The sequence below is a fragment of the Athalia rosae genome, chromosome 3, assembly GCF_917208135.1.
Source record: "Athalia rosae chromosome 3, iyAthRosa1.1, whole genome shotgun sequence".
Taxonomy (NCBI): domain Eukaryota; kingdom Metazoa; phylum Arthropoda; class Insecta; order Hymenoptera; family Athaliidae; genus Athalia; species Athalia rosae.
The window spans coordinates 16,888,249-16,905,618 of record NC_064028.1 but is presented as its reverse complement, the minus strand read 5'-3'; the positions used below and the strand labels follow the sequence as shown (position 1 = coordinate 16,905,618).

The window sequence follows — 17,370 nt, the reverse complement described above, 5'->3', positions numbered from 1 at the left end:
AAACGACGCGACGGTTATACGCCGCGTGTAGCCGAATATCGGGCGTTTGTGAAAATAGATCGAACCGTCGAGGATTGAAGGAGTGAATTAAAAAATTATGGTAATTTATATGTAATCTAACGCGACTCGCGATTGTCTTCGGATCGAAACTCGTCGAAGATAATTAGCGTCATCCGCCTGTTTCTTTTAGATATGTAAAAGTAGATAATCCGTCGTATAGATCGATCATGAGACCAGCTTAGCTCCCTAATTCTAATCAACGGTATATCGATTCGTTATCAAGTTTTGATTTGCATCGATAACTCTGTTTCGTTTAATTTTTATTTTGTTTAATTTTATCCTCCGTTCGTTATCGAGTTACCAGAGACGTCGTGGATCGATATAATCGTACGGATTCCCGCACCTTTTACACCCGCACATCGGGATGTTGAGACTGCAGAGGTGAGCTTCGATCAATTCGGCGGATACCTACGAGATCTCTCGTTTCGATCATTGCGGAGGGTTTCGGATTCCAGACGATAATTAACACGTTGAAGCTCTGGAGAACATCTCTCATTATTCACGGGCGTAAAGAACGAGATAATTCAACGAACATCGCCGTCGCACTTACTCCTATTTAATTTCGATTCTGTGTACATGCAAAGCTGCCGGCGGGTGTGATGTTACGCAGACATATATATATGTGTATACGTGAGGTAAATACGTACACGCGTACGTGCAGAAGCATCTTGAGCCGCGGCGTCGGAGATGATATACGTACAGTAGAGACCCGAGGCGACGCTCGGACATCTAAGTACGTGTAATTTAATGCTCGGTAAACAGCCTGTGTGATAAATTGGCCAAATAATGTTCAGTCGACTTTGGAACGTTGTCATCCGTTTTAATTAGTTCCAAGTCAGTCGGTTCGGCTGTCGTTCCCTTGCCCACGGTTTATCCGGAATGAAGGAAGTGCTATCCGGACTACGTGTCCGGTCTCGAATCCGAAAAGTTCGAAAAATCGTGAAATTCAACATTATCTCAACTTTGATCTCGAACGGCTTTCGAATCTGTACATTGATCTGTTAGCGAGAGTAACAAAATTCGAAAGCAACAAACGACATTTTTCCTACGAAATAATTCTTATGAAAAATAAAAAAAACTGCGCTGATAATAATATGAAGAGGTGAGATTTTGACAGGCATCTTTTTCAGGCCAAATTTCAACCTTCGAGTCTGTTTCCATGAGAGAGGATTATTTATTTTTTTTTTTTCTCTTCCGAAACACCCTAATGACACTCCGGTACCTGAATATATACGACATAACTCGCGCAAGTTTCTCAACCAGTTTGTGATGTACTTCTCCACGAACCGCTAACCGACCGTTTCAATAATACCCACGTAATATTATACCAGTCGTATTACCGGTTTCGGTATACCTGTACATCGGCTCTTGCTACATTTTAGCGCTCTCGAATTGTCCGTAATTCGGTACAGACAATTCTCTTCGCGATAAAAAAAAAAAAAAAATACATAAAACGTCGCACTTACAATTAGATACAGATACTAATCGCGAAGTTGAAAAGTTTATACGTTCGATGACAAAAAAAATATCGTCAGATGAATTGAGAAAAGAACTGCGAAGTGGAAGATTCGTTTCTCGTGTTAGAAACGAATTAAAAAAACTGAGTTTTTTCCGGTTCTTGTTGTCGATGACCTGAAAATGGTAAGTTGAAAACCGACTGATGCAACCACATCGAAAAATTGCACGGCGCATTTTATCTACCGCACCGTTGCCGTGTAGAAATTCGAAGCGGATTTGTATATGTACGCTCGTTGTGTTCGACGTTCGATGTTGTGAAGAAATATAACGAAGACCTGGCACGGTTTTTCTTTTTTTTTTTTTTTCTTTCTTTCCAATATCATATCACGCGTGTATTCGCGAGAACCGCGGTATTTCCCACCCACAATCACAAACGCCCTGAAAATATTAATTAGCATTTTAATTTATGTATCTCGTTATCTCAGGTCGTCGCGTTTCTACTTACATATACATATATATTACCGTGTATCAGGTATACGAACTCTGAATGTTGAGAAAAAAAAAAAAAAAAAAAGCAAACCGACTAGCTCGAATCAGGCGAGGCGACACTCTGTACGAAACGAACGACTTCCTCTGCAGGAATGCAAATTTCTTTTCCTCCTGATTTTTTTTTCTTTTTTTTTTTTTTTCTCCAGTTGGGAAGTTTGAGATTTGAACTGCAAGTGTATCGATGTAATAAACCAGGTATACCGAACGTACGATCTATTCGTTTCAGTTGAACGTAACTTATGAGGTGCGAATCAATCGATTACTCCGTCGAATCGCATATACGTCACATCGCCGGCTTAAAACAGGATATTATTTATTTTTCTTACGCCACCGAGACACGTGTATCACATCTGTCATACGTAGCTGTCAAAAAGTGAATTATTATCGCAACTCTGCAACCATCGCTTCGTGTTTACATCGTCGTGCATATTATTCGTCGGCATACCACACGCCGATTTCATCGAAAAATGGACGTCGATGAGCGGAAGCGTATCGACCAACGAAAAAATCTTTGACAATAATACGCTCACAGACGTACAAATTTTCCAAAAGTGTCGGCTGACAGCCGTAAAAATATTCGCGAGGAATTATTATCGGCCAAATCTCCATCGTAAACCCGATTTGCGATTTCTGCAATTGCGGTATCGATATAACTACTCCGCATTTCGCGACCCGTGACGATAACTTCGATCGATTAGATGACTCTCTCGTTTTTATTACGTGTTCATCGGCAAATCGCAGGGGTTTCCCCCTTTTGTGGGCTACGACGGTCGTTAATCCCCTATGCGCGATAATGTACGAAATCGTGTGGAATGATTTTATACAATTTCCTCATATATGCGTATTAGGATATTAACGGGGAATTTTTTTTTATTTATGGTTTTCTTTTTCAAGTATTTATAAAACTGGACTTCCCCATAATGGACCAGTTTTAAAAACCTGTACCGTAAGGCAAACAAGAAATTTCTAAGAATAATTATACACACGGTATATCTATGATACGACTTTGCACCGGATATAGTGTAGCGATAAAAATTCTTTCATACTTCTTCTCTCCGTATATGGGTACGATGAGATTACATTCATTTCATTGAAATCCGAAAACAACAACAAGTGACACCGTGGATGACCGAAGGGGGGGGGGGGGAGGGGGAAGAACCCGGGGGAAAAACTCCCTGTGTATGCGAGTCTGACGATGAGAGTGATAAGAAATAGAAGGGATAAAACTGACTCCGTCGTATCTGACAATGGTAGCGAAAGTAGCGCAGACGATAATGTATAGGTAGGTTATTCGAAAATTTCTAGCGATTAACTCGTTTTAGAAAAAAAAAGAAATCGAGACACATCCGAACAGCAAACGAGATCGGAAGTACCTGTTCTCGCGATTATCGAAACTCTTCGGCAAACGAGTTTTTCACTTTCTACACGTGGTAGTGATTAGATGTCACCCTATTTTCGCTACGAAAAACGTCCGATTTCGAAAAATTGGGGTAGAGGATTGTGAAAAAAGCATTTCGAAGCTTGGAGCTTCACTTTTCAGATGCTTCTGAAAATGGCGGAAAAATTTCGAAAACTTAGAGATCTCCTCTTTGAGCGAAACGAACCACCAAAAGATCCATGGGGCATCAAAGTTCCACGGGGTCCGGCCGATGACCCGTCGGTTTGACGTGAAATGCCCTGTATAGAATGCCTTTATGCGAGGATCCTTGATACGGTATGCATGGCGTTCGTAATTCGATACTGTTTTCTGATACGTGTTAATAAATAAATTAAATTCCCGACGAAACGAGGCACGTGAAAAATTCATCCGCCTCATATCGCAACTGTCACCTGGATATGCCGTTCTACGTACGTACATCGACGTTTCTTCAACGGGATACAATTTTCATTCGCATTAATTAACGATCGCTAGAGTCTTGGATTGGGGGGGGGGGGGGGGGGGAATGGGTACTAATAACGACGACAACTTGGGGATGCGTAAAATAATCGCCTTATGGAGTTTTTGGAGTATCGTACACTCGTGCATACCGGGTGGGTATATTAAAAGTTGTAGGAAGTCCGCGTTGATCAGATTACGTAAGTATATACCTGAGGGTGGTGGCAATTAATAATGACTTTATAAGTTTGTCCGGGGACTCTTCGGCGAAGTTGAGGGCGGCCGGGAATTATACAAACCGTTATCTCCTCGCCATTTCACCCTCTCCGCATACACGCCGAGCCGTCTTATTATACATATTGCACACGTATACCTATATACGCGATAAACCGATTGCGAGATAAAAACGATCACTTCTATTCTTAAACTGCGGGCTTGCCCTTCTGACCCCGATCGCTGTACACACCGTGTGCGATAAGCTACGTTTTTGAAGAGAAAAAAATTTTTGATTTCCATAATTCTGCAGAACAGCTTTGAAACTGATCCGGTTCGGTCGGTGACAGCGATTCGATAATTTTTCATAAATTTTTATTCGCAACACCCGAGAAACAAAACAACAAAAGTTTCGCCCGCACTTCGCAATTCTCCTATTTCTAAACGTATGCAATTAAAACTACAGAAAACGAGACGAATTCGTCGGCAATTTCAATTGCGGAGGATCGATTGAGAAAATGAATAAATAAATTGATGAACTATAACGAGCTTTCTAACGAATTTCATTCCAAATTCGTAGCTCGTTTCGCGAATATAACCAGTGCAGTGAATCCCGCAACCACGTCGTACGAGTGAGTGTGATAATCCATCTGATTTATTCGACGAACGACAAGCTCGGGGATTAATTTTTCTGAAATCGCTACAAGGTACATGGTTGAAAATTTCAATTTTTTTTCCCCCGGAACAAGTAGCTTCTAGGTAGAGTGGGAAATGAACGCGATAAAGCAAACCGTGATGGCTCGCTCCAGTTTCGTTCGTTCGTTTCGAGCCGCTACTGTCGGCGGAGTCAATATTTGTAGCTAAAGAACATCGCGAGTAAGAGAAGAGTGGCTGTGTAGTCTGTAGGGAAACGTATAACGGGAAAGTTTACTCTACTCGACTTTACTAATTCTGCATTAGATTCACTGAGCGAGCCATCTTACCATCTTTGCGCATAGAATAAAGCAGTCTCTTCTCTAAACAGTCTGCTCCGTAGTCTTCCCTCGCAATTCCCACAACTCAAAACTCGCTGGCACGCTACTGGTAAGATAGGTAGGTAGGTAGGTAGGTTTAGGTACCTGCTCGGTTTCGAACGATACGCGCGGATTAAATGCGTCGGAATAACCGAGCGAGTGACTAAATTAATTAAACGAGTGTATACGGTCAGGTGTAAGGATGGATTTGCGTACCGTGTAAAGAGAATTCAGATTACACGTTTCCAGAAAACTTTTCACGGCTAATAATTGATGGAACGCTTAAAAGGAGATCAAAAAGATTTTCATTCGTAACGAAATGAAAACTTCTTACTAAAATCGTACAAATAACATTTCTTATCAATTCCACACCGCATTTTTTAGCAAAAGCTCCGTAACCGGGCAAAGAAAAAGTTTGTTTATTTTCTCTAGTATAGTGACGTTCGTGAAGGACTGCGTATCGCATTTTCAGAAACGAATTATTGAAAAAAAAAAAAACTACGACGTTAATATTTTTCGTTGATATTCAAAGTCGTGTGTAATAGTGAGTCGGTTCCGATATCGATGTATCCACGATTTAATCAGGCGATGTACAGCTTGGTAAAAAAGGAGTGGAAATTTTTTTTTTTTAATTTCTTTTATTCCTTTACACGCGGGTGGTTATTTTTCATTGGTTTTTCAAAAGCATTTCATAGGTTGGGTACCCCGCAGGCGCCTATACCTTTGCCGCGTATACCGATATCCACACTTTTATACGCTGACGTTCTTCTCTCCGAGGACGAGTAATATTTCCTCTTGACTTCCACCTTTCCGCTCTGTATGACATCGTATATTTTCTATCTATACCCCACGCAACTTACCTATGTATATATATATATATATCTCACCCATACCGAATACTTCCATCGATATATCCCTTATAAATTGCAAGGCGACTTTACGGAGCGTACGGCATATATCTAATAGCATCACATCTCGATATTAGGTATATATCCGCACGGTACCGTACGCCCTGCAGTAGCTGCTGCTTTCGTTTCGCTCTTTTCCTTCTTTTCTTCTTCTCGTTCCTCTGATATCTATTTGAAAAAGCTGAGAGAAGAGGAGAAGAAAGATGGCGAGGAAATATGCTCATTTCTATCGTAGATTGAATTCCCTTCCCGCGTATCCATCCATATGGTTTACACAAAATTTAAATATACGTACATATATACGTACAGAGTATGCCGAGTAGCTGCTCATTATGCTGCACTACCTCCACAAATTGAGGCGCGCTCCATCGGACTTTATTATTTGTCGAAGGACTTTGTTCTCTATTTTTTTTTTCGTTTTTTTCCTTTTTTTTTTTCTTCAACGGATCCGCTATAACATCCTTGTTAAAACTGGTCGCTTCCACGGAACGGTTCTAGCGAACGAGTCGCTCGATATTTCTCCGAATCAAACGACGACCCATAACAATCAACTTGGTAACTATCTTGCAGCTTAGATATATCCAGGCCACGGGGACAAATCGAGCCTTGACCCACTCCTACTCGATCACAACCGTCATACGTACTCGCTCTGTCGTCATTTTATGTGTTCCACGCCCCAGCCTCCAGCGCTAGCTATAACTCCACCGATGGCTGCCTCCGTTGCTGCTGCAGAATTCAGACTCGAACAGAAACAAGCTCGAGGTTATACGGACTGTATATATATATTTCTCACGAGTACGCGCACACGACATGTATACACGGGACATTACCTGCTAAATCGTTTAGCCTCCGACTTTAACCCGCATTCGAGCGATAATTTGAATTTATTTCTTTAACCGATAATTCTCACTCCTGTAGAATCATGGATGAGCGAACTCGACGCCGTGTCGAGGATTTTCCGAAAAATTTCGTCGCCTTCTTTTCTTTGGAAATCTCGAGATCCGCACGATTTCCGTCTAACGATACGAGGACGAAAAAATCTTGTTTTAAAACTGAACCGACAGTGAAATCCGTTTTTTTTTTTACTCCAGTTTCTTTCTACGGGGACTAGATGTTCGACGAGGTAGATGAAGACAGAGTACCACAAAAATCAGCGACTCTTTTAATTATATTCCACGTGTAGCGGATAATGGTTATTGATTTTTTAAGGAAATCGAAGATTGAAATCGAAGAATCTTTTTTTATCGCACACGCGGTGAGGGATGGGCTTAATTAAAAAATTGATTGCAAAAAATGGTCAGGGTTACGGACCGGGTGATTCGGCCTGAGGTGCCCCGTGTGCAAATGTGTACGTATGTATTTACTCACCCACACTCAATTTAGTCGTCGTACATCATCGTAGGCTTAGGTCGCGTCGATGAAAATTCAGGTTACACGCGGTATACGCGATAAATAATTGTTCTTTATGACACGGTTTACTCGAGTCGGAGTTAATTTATATACATCGTACCAAAACGAGACGTACACACTTCGCGCTCACGCACACGTGTAATGCGTGCATACCTGATCTACCTCATGCCTCGATTCCTACGACGACGGCAATTGATGAGTTAGAATTTATAATCCGAGCAGCGGGATAGACGGATTATCTTGAATTAAATATGATATTACATAGTAGCGAAACCCTGTGATCTTCGTTCAACTCAACGTACGTATAATTAGGTGTACGAAACATCAATTAATTTCCACCATCTAATTCGCGAGGGAATTGTAATTAGAGTTTATAGCAATGATCGTGAAACGAACGTTCGTCAACGAGAGTCACACCGCGGGTAAATTTTGACTATCTCATAGAGAGAACGAGACGTCGACGCGCCTTAGAGAATTCAGATCGGATTAAATCCGTTAATTTTTTGTCTCTGATATCGATTCGATTTTTCGAAATTTTTTTTTTCTATACACGGTGTGTTCGAAGGGGGTGGTGTGCTGCGACTGACTCTGAGGTTACAAATGCTGCATCGGGTTGCTAATCGTCAGAGGGGGTAAAGTAATTGTACGTCTTTTGATTGGTTTTTTTTTTTTTTTTTTTCACTTTGTATCTCGTTCTATCGTTTTCGTTCGTTTTCGTACATTTTTCAATCACGTCGGAAAGACGAACGGATGGTGTTTCGTAATTCTTATTTTTACGCGAACCAGATTTTGTCAATTTACGAAATTGGAAGCGAGAGATATTGAGAAAGAAAAAAATACAGACATACGGCAAATACGAATATCATTGAATAAACATGCCAACACGTGTTAACCGTGTAAGTTTAAAGTTTACATAATAATTATGAAGAACTAATTTCACGTGTATATACCGGCTCGTATATGTACGATTAATTTAGTTCATTTCTTCCCGATGAATATGCGGTAATTAACGCACCGCTGTTACATCTGAAAAAAACCAAAAAAAAAAAAAAGATAGCCACGGAGGTGGAGAGAGATAAAGGATAAAAAATGAAATAGAATTCATAATATTATTAGATAATTATACGTGGATACTCCTTATCGCGTTGTAATACGACCAGTCGTACGTACCGCGGATAGAAAGTTTTCACGTTCAATTTTCGTACTTGTGTTAAACCGATTACGTATGGATCGATAATAATTCGACCGTAACACATGTAAAGTATCGTATACAATCTCATGCTACGATCGTGCTGCAGACGTCAGCCGCCATTGTATAAGTAAAACCGCACGTGTGCGCGTATCATACGCGAAAAGTATACAGGCGTACATAACGTGCTGCAGATCTGCGAAGTCACGGCCGAATTTGATTTTTTTTTTTTTTACCGTCTTTTTCTCTTCATCTCGTTTACTGCAACGCTATCACATTCCATCTGTATCGCCTCATTTCTTTTCATCCGCGTGGCTGAAAAAAAATCAAATACGGTAATAACGATTATACTATTCCAATGAAATTAGAACGCCACGTTTGATCGACGTGAGCCTATTTCGCGTTCAATATAAATATAATGTGTGGCAATCGTTGTCCGATAAGAATCGACTATAGCTCTATATATACATATACATATATAGGTAAGCAAATTACGACCGCGCTCTGGATACACGGTTGTTATTTTATTCGCTTACCGTATCTTATGTAATTTTAGGAATGCGGCGTCCGCGCGATATAACGTCGTTCTCCGAGATCGCTCTGGCCTAGACCAGATTGGTTTTGTAATTAAAGTGAATTTGGGCGTACGCGTCTATGCTTCTGGGCACACAACGTTTTCGCGCGTTAGTCTCTGCAAAATACGCGGGCGTATCACATCTATGCTGGACGGATGATATATAATTGGCAACGTGCGCGTACGTATACTGTGTACGCGGTGTACGTGCACGTTTACTTACCCACGCACGCACACACACACACACACACACACGCGAATCCGTAGCCGAGTGTGCGCGCCGTACACGAAAATCATGATTTTCATACCTTGAGGTCTCGCGAAGCATGAAACCGACGATAATTGAACAATTAGCACCTAACACCTCTGCGGCGTGTTAGCCGTAGGTATACCCTATTTCTATTTCGCACATACCCCGCGCAATTTCATCTTCTATGAAAATTATATTACACACCTCTGGGTGTGTAACACCGCGCGTATAGCGTACACCTGCATCTTGCACCTTCCAAACGCGCACGGTCTCTCATTTTCGCTCCTTCTCGTTATTTTTATTATTATTTTTATTTTATTTTTTTTCTACCGCATTTTTATCGCCACCGCTAGTCAATCGCTGCACCACTGGTTTTCGCCTCTCGCTAATGATATGGTCTTATCTTTGAGAAGTGTTTTTTTTTTTTTTTCTTCTTCTTTTTATTCTTACCTCTTTTTTCGTACATTCACTTCGAATTATTGTTTGCGCAGAATACCGCGCTGGCGACGATCGATTTTATTTTTAGTCGAATTTACTTTTTCTTCAACGTCTGCGCTCGAAACTCCAATAACTGCAGCGTTACGCGAACTTTTCGCTAATTATCCTACTCTGCGAGGTATAATTAATGATAACAACACAGATGCACGCTTACCTAACTGTATCGCGAAAATTATTGTACGCGCGATTTCGATAGCATGATACATGTTGTATACGTGTGAATCTACAATCATAGATACCTACAGCTGCGGTTAGTCGAATCGCTTCGCGCGGTTTGGTTGAAAACGAAGAAGAAAGAATAAAAGGAAATCTTGTTTTCATCCCCCGTGAATAAATATGAAATGTAGGGAGTCGAATTTTTTCAAAATTAACGCGGTGAACGAGGGGGAAGATTTCATATTTGTCATATTTGCTCTGCCTACCGGTGTATGTATGTACGTACGCTTGTCAGCACTCTCGGGGAACGAGACGTTGCGGTACAGAGTCTCGCGCGGATTTCTCCTTGAATAAACGAAAAATTGTATCTCGCCGTAAAAATTTTTGCACATCCGTGCGCATCGGGTACGTACACGCGAAAAGAAATTCTGAGAGGGAAAAAAAAAACGAAATGCCCGAAACAAGTGACAACAACAATAATAATAATGATTTCGGAATTCGCCGGAGGGTGATATATATTGCCTTCCGCGTCACCTCGCGACATTCTAAACTTGTTTTTTTTTTACGCCGACCGAATTTCTTCTCCTTATATTGCGTTTTCAAAGTTTACGCGTGAGAACTTGAATTTGAATATATTTGCCCAACAAGCGCTGTTCCTTATGTGCATGAAATCGGAAACTCCTCAACCAGTTGACACGTTTTTTGTCATTTTATTCTTTCAATGCTTCTTCTTCTCTGCGCGCGAAATTCCGTCGATGAAAATAAGAGGCTACCTCCCCCCCCCCCCCCCCCCCCCCACGAGTAGAAGTTTCGGAAACTATTCGCAACGCGTTATCTGCTTTCATTCGGCACGTCGTCGATCAAATTGTTTGGCTTTCGGTTAAACTGCTGAGCGCACAGCTGAAATTAGCCCAGCGTCATTACCGAATTCGATGTTACATGCATACATTATATGCGCATCATACGATTATCATTATCGATATCATTATTACTCTCCCTCATATCTAGACGCCACTCGGATTGGCTATCAAATGGATAATATGATTCATAGCTGCATCCACCATTCGCTACGAATGAGGAAGGCAATTAATTATATTTGCACTAACGAATCACGTTATTTCGTACCTGGATAAATTGACGCGTGATCCGAGTCTTGATTTGTCGGACGACCACGACCAACGATACTCGCTCCATTAATCATATAGGTACGAATTGAGAGAAAAAAAAAAAAAAAAAAAAAAACTTCTCAAGAAAACAAGCTGATTTTGACTTTCGTACGTTCGATATTTTTTTTCGATATCCAAACAGTTTTTGGAATCCGAGCTCGGATCGGTGATTTTTTTTTTTTCTTTCTATAAAATTTTTCGACTCCCCTTTCGCTTCTTGCGCGTAGTGGGGGGTTGAAAAAATCGTACCTTCATCTCCGTTCTACACACCTGCGAAATGAATGATAAAAAATGTATACGGTGGATTGTCCGGAAGCGACAGGCGAATCTTTATCCCCGTATATACACAATATAGCTGGCAGCTGGTAGTGGAGCTCGATATTGATACCGGATATTACCGTACACGTATGTATATAAGCATTATGTATACATATCCTGGGCCACGTAATATAAATCGTCCAGTGTCACGTGGGATCGGATTATATATACGGATGCTCACAGATTTTTCTGACAGTTTCGAGTGTGCGATTAATACTACAAGCATAGATCGGTTCACGGATCGACGAAATTCGTGTTAACATGACGATGATCGGTCATAGTGTAAGAAAAAATCATCACCACCGTCCATTATGGCGGGTGAAATTTTTCAACGCTTTTGAAAATTTAACGGAGGAAACGATCTTTCGAGTTATTCAATTCGATTCGCGGTCGCGAATAAAATAAAACAGGTGTTTAATTTCAGCTAATTTTTGAGGAGAGGATGATCAGAGAACTGCTTAATAAAAAATATTTCATCAAGGAAACTTGGATATCGAGTTCATATACTGGCTAGATAATTTATTCGCCTAGGATCCGCGATCTACGCAACAGCGGTTCGAGATCTGGTTCCACCGCGTCTCGTTGTTTCCTCGCACCTCCACCGTCACTTTACGTGACAATATATACTATATTTTTACGATCCATTACGAATCGGCTACGCTCAGCGCAATATCTATAATACCACGTAGCCACGCAGCGATTCTCACAAGCATATGTGTAGGTACACAGAGATCGCGATCTCGCTCCCGTATCATGTGGATCGTAAGAAGTAACGACGATATACGTTCAGCCGTCGTTCGACGATGACTCTGCACCGCGTAGCGATATGATTTCGTACCGTATTAGAAAATCGCTTCGCACTACCTGTTCGTATATAAATGCGTTATAAAAATCATCGTTTGCGGGGAACCCCGCGCGCGGTGCGCGGGCCGTGGAAAAATTTAAGTCCTTAATAAACGTGCGTTCGGCGGAATAGTCGGAGCACGTGCTCGGTCGCTTATTCCGCGTAAAGATATATTAGGGGACCGGTTACGTTACGGCGGCACGAGATACGCCGCTCTGCGCCGCTGGCACAAACGTTGCGCAATTAACGCCCCGTGTAAACATTGCGTTGGCACGCAATATCTCAGGCTGATCCGAGTCTCGGGCGCAACATCGTCCCCGTCGCTTAAACGCATCGTGCGCGTCGGCGGCCGTTCCGAGTCTTCCGACGTGTACGACGACTTGTACGTTGGAACTCGGCTGAATTCTCCGTAATGAATCGACGTCACGTCCTTCGCGTCTCCTTCTTGTTTTCATATTTTTCGATGACGAGGGAGACTACCGAACCTCAGCGGCGTTTAATCAACGATCCGCGATGACGACCGTCTTTCACGCGCCGACAAATTGAAACACATTACGTATAAATAATTGTCAAGTATTTTCAGCGTCACGTCGGTTCAAGGTCCGCTGCATTTCAAATTCATTACGTCTAATTACTAGAATTGTCGAGCTAAGACCGAGGTTGTAGAAGAAGAGGTGCCGCGTTGCTAATTTTTAAGTATTTCGCGAACTTGGATGAAGAAAAGCGGAAACCGATTCGTCGCGTGGTCTCTGGTATACGGCTGAAGAAAAACGAACGAACGTAATTGTACGTGTAAAAAAACAACAATTCTATTCGCGTGTGACATAATTTTACAATAGCTGCGGAGCACTCGTACGTTTGGTATTTATTCGTTGTGCAACGATTCGTTTTACGATTCCCGGAAATGAAGGTCATCCCGAGCCTCGTGTTCTTTGATGTATACATATACACGTATGTATACGCTGTTGCACTTGAACGCCATATATTTTATGTCTACTTGCACAATAATATGTATAAAAAAAAAAAAACCACAGCAGTAACAACAACAAAATTACACCTTGGTCATCGCATATAACAACGGGCATTTCAGAGAAACGTGAATTTCATAAAAAATAATTTCGTGTGCCAGAAACAATAGCGTTTTTTTTTTTTTTTTCCCCACCGTGGCGTACGAAAGGAAAATTTTCTCTCCGAATGTGAAAACCGTTGAGCATAGCGTTATTGATTTATTTATTTATTTAACTTTTCACTTGATCGCTTCGTACGAATCATCGTCTGAGAACGACGGTGTCGTCCGGTTGTTTATGAATCTGATAATTAGCAGCTGGTTTAGCGTACTGTGGAAGTAGAAAAACGGTACTTTACACCGCGAGCGGTCTAACCATCCATTACACTCGTCCGAAAGTTCAAGTTCGTATTCCGAAAGGTATAATACCGTACGAAACTCCTTGTTGCATATCAATTAGAATCTCTAAACAAACTGTTGGACGGTTTTTTTTTTTTTTTTTTTTTTCTCTCACTTTTTCTATAAGACCATTGAAACAACTGACCAACCGACCTCATCGGAGCTGATCTTTCTTCGAGCAGAGATCCGAGCGTTTCGGAGAATTATTGGGTAAAAATTGAAATTTTTACTCGAACCGGATCAATCTTTACTCTCATCCAACCAGATTCCATTATCATTATTACAGCATCAGAGACAACGAGTAAAAAAAACTCTGAATCCTTGCCAAAATGTACAACAGATGCGTTTGATTACACTGCAGCTCCGTTCTAATTTACACGGTAATTAGCGGGTCGTGTAGTTAATATTCGATATAAACTGGGTATATTCGTGAACAGCGAAAACTTTATGCGAGTGACCCTGACCATTCAGGTATGGGTGTGTGATAATCGGTAGGTTCGACAATTGTTCCGATAAAATGGTGCGTGGACTTCACGCATCTATTCGAGTAAACCCGATGGTTCTAGTACCTACCGGCTGCTAAACAAATTGTAATTTGGCTTCAAGTGGGTTTAACGAAACTAAATTGTATGTGAAATAGAAGGATAGACATTGAAACTTTTGGCTGTGTCACTGACCCCTGACCTTGTTTAAATCCATGCGTACGCACAGATTCAATTACAAACTGTCACTTTTAACGCACACTTGTATACGTTTCGGAATATTCCGATGCTATAACGTTCGCCAAGGAGTGAAAAAACAAAATCGCGTCAAATACATCAATCTGATGGTAAAAATATTTTCTGTAATGTGCAGTGCGCGAAACACATCAGGTTTAGCAAGAATTTTCATATCTTCTCTGTATTTTCATGAACAATTTTTTCTTTAGATTCTCTTCATCTTATCCGATATGTTTTTCGTTACCTAATTATTTTGGATTCTGGAATTGAAATTCTATAAGTATCTTACACAGCGCGTTACATTTACCGTTTTATAATCCGACTTCCTTGATAAAATTTGAACAGTTCTTTCCTCATTTATTTTTATTAATTTTATTTCCGTTACGCATGGACCAGTTGTGTGTACAACCGAAACTCTTGTAACGCGACGATATCTCGAATGCTATACCTCCGTGTATAACGTAGCGTAGCGTAACGTAACGTAACGTAACGAGTACAGTGATAGAAGATGATGAGAACGAGGAGGACGTCGGGGTGCGTTCGGTTTTCCCTTAAGAACATATGAAAATGCTGAAAGTGTCGGTGATTGAGTACGTCAGTGGGGCCGCGAAAGGGGCGGTATCGAATTGAGGGTGATGCCGAGGAAAAAAAAAAAAAAAAAAAAGCAGAGAGGAAGAAAGAGAGAGGTAAAGGAGCAAGGGGGTGAATAAAATTGAAAAAGGAAAGAATGGAAATACAAAAAAGACGGGGTGGTAGTTCGGGGGGTAGGGAGGGAGGGAGGGAGGGAGAGTAAGGAGGGAAAAGCTGCCGTCGTGAACGTCGGGCGCGCCGTCGTTGGAGCTTTTGCAGGTCTGATCGATAGCGTAACCCATTAACCCAGTGGCTCGTTGCGCAGACGCGTCTCCAAGGCGTCACGGGTTTTCGTGGCGTCATTGGCGTCTATCTTGCCGTAAGAGTGGGACAGCGTTTTCCCGCGATGAAGAGAGCAAGAATGAAAATGAAAAACCGAAGACAAAATAAGAAAATCGAAAATATGTAGTCAAAATAAAATAAAATGACAGCGGTGGAGAGGAGAAAAAAAAAAAATTCAGGGAAAAAGGGAAAAGCTACCCACCCGGCTGCTCCGTAAAAGTTGAGCCCTGTAGACAAACCCCGTCACCCCCCGTGTAAAGTATGTAGGGCAAAATTTGTAATATATAGGTTAGCTATCTATGTATCTATCTACCTCAGCTTATATGTAGTCGGTGTTTCTACTTTACACGGGTTACAATCCATAAAGTGGATACTGTAACGCTTCCGTCACATTTTTATCACCCTCCACTTCGTTTTATAACCCTTGTTGCATTATTATATCTCTCTACATTCGTTGCTGTATTTCACTAGCGTTTTTAATCAATGACATTATGGACCAGATCACAATGGCGGATCTTCTTTTCTTACGGGACGTGAATGCGTTGGATAAACCCCCGGGTAGCTGAGCATTTTTTTTTTCTTTTTTTTTTTTTTTACTCGCCGGTCGGATCGAGTTGGGTTTCTCCTTTCGATTCATCCTCTCAATACGGACGAAAGATTCCTAAATCCCAATATATTCGTATCTTATCGCAAAATGATAAACTACCGTTTCGATTAATCATGTCCTCCTTATACGTATTCGTTTGGAATGATAATTAAAACTCCCATCATCCGAGTTCTTTGAAAATATTCAAATTGCTCCGACGTGGCTTACCCGTAAACCGCGTAACAGCTGGTGCAGTAAACGACGTTATGTAATACGCTAATTACACCACGCCACATACATATGCAATGTTGACCTTCGAGGTGTTCGCTCGTTGTAACGAACACGTTCGTTTAACCGCTTCGTTCTCGAAGATGTTTCCGTCCGTATTTTTCGAGCCTCCGCTGTGCCTACAGAGAGGCACAATTTCATTCCCCATTCCTTGAAATTTGTATCTTCCAATCCGGTTTTATCCCGTTAAGTTTCGATCGATCGATCGCCCCTGTCTCAACCCCACGTGATGATTAATGACCCCTGAACGGATATGAAAATAAAAAGAAATCTGCGTGTGCGATACACATCGAGGTTTCGCCAAATTTTTTTTATTTTTCATTCAAAATTCACGCCGCATAAAAGAATACTCGAAACGAGGCATCCCTTCTCGGCTGGTGTAAAAATTCACGGAAGAAAAAGAGATGAATATCATCGGACTCGATTACTCCGCTAAGCATGGAAATTCGTGATCGGCGCAAATTTTTTTCCCGTTAACATCGAGCACGTCGAAGAATACGTTGAGCACACTCGGTGGTCGGTATCCCTTTTTCCCCAAGTACGTTGTACGTAGCTAATATCGTCGATTCCACCAACGTTAAACTTTGTACGCGAGCAGCGCGATGCCGTGACGGTAATTATTGTCATCCCGCAGCAGTGAGAGCGACGGAGGTGGGACCCTCGTTTTGTATTATTTTCTACTCTGTGGACCGCTCGCCGCTGCAGACGCGCTCTGTGTGCAGTAACGACGCTTTTTAACGAGGACCGCCAGCGGATTCCTTCGCTCATATATATATTACGAACATCGCGACGCGCTTTATTTATTTTTTTTTTTTCATAACATCGCAAATAAAAATGGACCGCGCCGCACTTCCGAACTCTCGTATGTGGATCGAAACGAATGGATTGCGTACGGTGCAACGTCGCAGGATGAAAATGTGAAGCTCGATTTTTTTTTTGTCTGATACGAGTGTACATGGGCGTATATGAGACGACGAC

The 17,370-nt window shown here is 41.5% G+C and overlaps 1 long non-coding RNA gene across 1 annotated transcript; it reads right to left on the bottom strand.

The window, feature by feature from the left end:
* Window positions 1–8,910: 8,910 nt before the first annotated feature.
* Window positions 8,911–10,886, bottom strand: LOC125500349. Its single transcript, XR_007277690.1, has 2 exons — window positions 9,213–10,886; window positions 8,911–8,991 (listed from the first exon to the last, which is right to left on the bottom strand). It is a non-coding gene; the product is annotated as an uncharacterized LOC125500349 (long non-coding RNA).
* Window positions 10,887–17,370: the final 6,484 nt, after the last annotated feature.